The sequence below is a fragment of the Uranotaenia lowii genome, chromosome 1 (assembly GCF_029784155.1).
Source record: "Uranotaenia lowii strain MFRU-FL chromosome 1, ASM2978415v1, whole genome shotgun sequence".
Lineage (NCBI taxonomy): Eukaryota > Metazoa > Arthropoda > Insecta > Diptera > Culicidae > Uranotaenia > Uranotaenia lowii.
The window spans coordinates 87,980,024-87,985,058 of NC_073691.1; the positions used below are offsets into that span (position 1 = coordinate 87,980,024).

At 41.0% G+C, this 5,035-nt stretch overlaps 1 long non-coding RNA gene across 1 annotated transcript; it reads left to right on the forward strand.

Moving 5' to 3' along the window:
- Nucleotides 1-244: 244 nt before the first annotated feature.
- LOC129739687 (uncharacterized) lies at nt 245-1,345 on the forward strand. The gene is made up of 3 exons (XR_008735941.1): nt 245-484; nt 563-636; nt 698-1,345. It is a non-coding gene; the product is annotated as an uncharacterized LOC129739687 (long non-coding RNA).
- Nucleotides 1,346-5,035: the final 3,690 nt, after the last annotated feature.

A 5,035-nucleotide genomic window follows, 5' to 3' on the forward strand; every position in this document is an offset into this window, starting at 1 on the left:
TCGGTTGCAGTGGAGCGCGAAAAGATTCAACGTTCAAATATTGACAACCTTCCGAGTACCTGCAAGGGTAAACGATAGCGCAGGTAGGTAGGTGAATTGTTACAATGAACTTTTTTTTACTGTACTTGACCCAGATTTCCATTCCTTCGGACGGACCGGGGCGCTAGAATTCACCAGGCAGCAGCGCCGTCATCCGCATTCTGTAACTACGGTGAGCTACATAGGTACACAGCAAAAAAAATTGTAACGTTGGACGATGTAATTTATGACGATGCGAGACAACCTATGTATTTTTATTGATTTTGGTTAAAATATTACATCTAAACGATGTACACAATCCGAACGCGTCATGTTGTGTAATATTCCAACTTTCTATGTACTATTACATCAAGTAGTCAATGTTTATTCCAATTGACATTTTAATTTTTTTTCGTGTCCGAAAGTTTGAAACGGATTGTGGAGTTCAGGAGGATTTGTTCTGTTGGTAAGTAATATCAATATTGAAAATACCTCTAAGCAAAACTATTGGTGATAATTTCTTAACATAATTTTGCTCTTTCAGGAATTTTGGTCATCGTTTATCAGAGATACAAAAGAGTTCCGGAGAAAAGAAAATAAAGAAAGTTATATTCGATGGTGAGTGTTCTGCGTTCAATTTTGTATTCTCCCTGTTAACTTTCTCATTCAATGTTTACAGAAATGGATGACAACGATGTTGCGAAGTTGTAGGACCAATGGCCATCAAAGGGACAGATTAATCGAATACGGAACTGTGCCAATCAGTGTTTATTTCGGGTGTGAATGTCTGGCTGAAGGTAGGATGCCCAGATATGCCCAGTTTCTTTCAAAGTAGGAAGGATACGATCAAACATTTCAACAGGATACTGAAAGGTTCAGCGAAGCAGATGTGACTGAATCCATTTGGATGGTTCCATTCTTCAGTTTGTCATAATTCATGGAATAAGTTAGTTTTTTAGTTTGTCATAATTCATGGAATAAACTCATGTCTTCAGTTTTTAATGGTTTAATTCAGTCTGAAAAAAAATTCTGATCCTTTTATACATATGTACATAAGTAGGAGCTTAAATTTTGAGTCCTTAATTTGAGTTTTAGATTTTTTAACATATCAGAAATTTATTCAAATTTTGAAAATGATAACGGTTAGTTTCATCACAAGATGTATTTTATCTCTGTGCTCGATCTTGTCTACTCCGTTACATATGTTTCGTGTATTTTTTTACATCTAAAACGTGTAGTTGCTTAGTACATCAAAACAATGTAATATTAAATACATTTAGCGACTCGAGTTATGTGCACGTTTTTGATGTAATTTCGCAACACTTTTTTTGCTGTGTATGTTGTTACACGGAAGTGCCTGTTCTTCTTTTTTCACCTCGTGTTCGCTTTCATATGGTTCACGACTTTAATCCATGCGAGAAATTTGGCCCAGCTACGATTACAACGTGACGGTGTAGGTTCGTCGTTGGCCAAACCGCTTCCGGCTTTTCAACCGCATGTTTGTCCTGCAACAGCTACATCAGAAGCTAGTTACGGGTGTTCATCATCCTCTAGTGTAGTACTGTACAGCAGTGTTGCCGGTAGATGGTAGAAGCGAATGGAGTAGATCATCAATCATTCCGCGTTTCAACTGACTACGTCAGGAAGAAATCGTGTAGGGGCCAGCAACAGCACATGAGGCTGTTCGCTTGATAGGTGGCAGGGAAGTGGAGCGAGCCGAATGCAAGGAAAGGACGTGGACGCACATGAAAATCGATTTCCAGTGACCGTACACAGGAAGCAGCAACATACCCACCACAGGGAGCCAGACAGTTAGTGTGGAGCAGGGCATAAAGCACGCGAAAGCGATTCGAGGAAAATTCTAACAAAATTTTCTGCTCTAGATTTTCTCCATCCGACCTGTCAAACGGTGAAACTGAGAAGCATGGAAAACACGACAAACAAGACAGCACTACCAGACCGACCAGTAGAAGCAGTGAGGGTGAATGATGAGAGCACAAGAGAGAGAAGAATCGATGAAGCGTGGAGTTGAAACAGCAGCAGTGTTTTCGTACGGTATAGTAGTTGATCGACAAACGACAGTGGCGCTTGTTGTAGCGTAATCTGGGAATATCGCCGTAGTAGCCAAACACGGGATGCTCCCCAGGAACGAAACTATGAAGGCACACGACCCGAAGTTTAGCCGAAGAGCGCTTACGCGTGCCCGACTGTATCTAAAACAACGGCAGCACTCTCGAAAATCCATCCGTGAGAGAGCGGAAAATGATTCTGAGGCTACTGATGATGATTATCATTACTTTTTTGAGTTGATGATTTAAGAAAACCAACGCAAAGCAAAGAACGTAAAAAACAAAGAATTCATTCGTTCATTTGCATTCATGCATTCATCGAACGCTTCACCCGAATGAACGAAAAGAGTTCATGACCTGGAACCGGTTTAGTTTGTATTCAAAATCGAGCTGCTGCGAACGACAAAGTAACGTCTTTGTATGAAGAAACGTGCCAAATTTTTTCGTTCACTGGCTCCAGCTCCAGAGTTACCAAAAACTGCTGGGACCAGATTTGTATCAGATATTTGCATAATCTAACGGAAATTATTTGACAGGTCTGGTCAAAGTTTTCCAATCTCAAGATAAATCCGTACTTAAGTGACAAAAGAAGTCAGAAAGCCAGTCGTAAATGAAGATAATGATTTGGAGGTGTTGTTCCCGTCCTAGGCTAGGCAAGTCAACCAGCATGAGTAGCCGTGTCGTTTCATGTAATCGGGATGTGGATCTGAATTCATCTGTGTATCTTGTTTGGTGCTGCTCATTTTTCTGCTCGCGTTTGCGATGACATGGACTTCATAATTGGTAGATTCCCGCATATTTATTAATTGATTCTAATAACTCGTTTGTGTTTCACTTTCCGTTGTTGAGCTGTGTTGATATTCATTTAATTTGAATAACAAATATCACTCTGCGTCGGAATGAATACCACGGAATATCAGAGCTGGTTGATCTGGACATTTCGAATCGAAAAGTGAAGCTAACATGAATGAATTTTACGGAAAAGTGTGCTTGGCGCAGCATCCATCAATTCAATTTGGTTTGATTTGCTGTCACAGCAAATTCAAACAAACGCTATGACGATTTATTCCATGACGCCGGCCGGGTTGTTTAAAAGCCTGTTTACCATTTCTGGTCATATCATTAATTTTCTGCTTGAAGTCAGAAACCCTAGTGGAATGAAGCCGAGAAAATATTGATGGATAGATTGAATTTTAACAATGTGATGTGATGTTTCAAGAGATTTGATTTGAAATTCGTTTATTTGGAAGGGTGCCGTGCGCTAAACCGAAAATCTGAGCTACTCATACGCAAAGCTGGAAAAATACTAAAAGATGCCAAATCAACCGCTACAAATGTAATTAAAGTGTTTGGGGAACGTTTGTCGACAGCCAGGAAGTCTGGATCGGGGGGAAATCGAAAACCGAAAGCCGCTGAGACGACAAAGAGAGTTGCCGGTAGTTTCAAGCGAAACCCTAACCTCTCTCTCCGAGATGCCGCAAATAAGCTACAACCGTGCATCGAGCCAAAAAACGAGCCGGACTATCGACTTACAAGAAAGTAGTGACTCCCAATCGCGATGATAAACAAAATACGACGGCCAAAGCGCGATACCGGAGGCTATACACGACGATGTTGACGAAGTTTGACTGCGTGGTAATGGACGACGAAACCTACGTCAAAGCCGACTACAAGCAGCTTCCGGGACAGGAGTTTCATACGGCAAAAGGAAGGGGAAAGGTAGCAGATATTTTCAAGCACATGAAACTGTCAAAGTTCGCGAAGGAATATCTGGTTTGGCAAGCCATCTGTACCTGTGGCTTGAAAAGCAGCATTTTCATAGCTTCCGGGACTGTCAACCAAGAAATTTACGTGAAAGAGTGTTTGAATAAAAGTCTGCTGCCTTTCCTGAAGAAACACGGTTGTTCCGTACTGTTTTGGCTGGATTTGGCATCTTTGCATCACGATAAAAAGGCCATGGAGTGGTACGCCGCCAACAACGTGCAGGTGGCTCCCAAGGATAAGAACCCTCCCAACACGCCAGAGCTCTACCCAACTGAGAAATACTGAGCTGTTGTCAAGCGGAACCTAAAGAAGACCAAAAAAACTGCTAAGGACGAGCAGCAGTTCAAGGCAAACTGGCTTTCTGCGGCGAAGAAGGTGGACAAGGTGGCTGTACACAATCTGATGGCAGGGGTTAAGCGTAAGGCCCTGCAATTCGGATATGGAAAAGCGGAAGCCTAATTGAATATTGTTCCTGAATTCTATGCTAATTAACTTGAAAAAGAAATTTAATAAACGATTTCGCCGATTTACACCCGTTTTCCATTGACCAAATTTTGACCGTATCACCCTTTATAAGAAGGTAGGGGAGATAAGGGCATAACGAGCACCCAGGGCATAATAAGCACTCCTTTTTTCTGCAAAGGTACGTATCTTTTAAACAAATTTTCATGAGGATTTGTTTCGTACTAGAACATCTTCTGCTCTGAATACATCCGCTATAGTAAATAATAATGAAATTGTTGCTTACTGTCAAAATTTTAACAGAATGCGAAGTGCATCGAAATTAAATACAATTTATAAAAATTTAGCAGCTAGTAGCTATACCATAATTTTGGGAACAGAAACAAGCTGGGATGCAAATATAAAGAGCGAAGAAGTTTTTGGTTCTAGTTTCAACGTGTTCAGAGATGACAGAAACTTTCTTCTTTCTGACAAGAAATCCGGCGGTGGTGTGGTTGTGGCAATCAGCTCTGTCTTCGATTCTGAGCTCATTCCTACGACTAAACACAAAGATTTCGAGCAGGTGTGGGTCAAAGCCCGCATCTTCAATGAAACGCATATTTTCGGGTCGATTTACTTTCCGCCAGAACATGCCACTAAAGAATATTTTCAAAAGTTTCTATTTGACATAACTGAAATGTTCGCAAATTTTGAGCCTGAATTTAAAATTCACCTTTATGGCG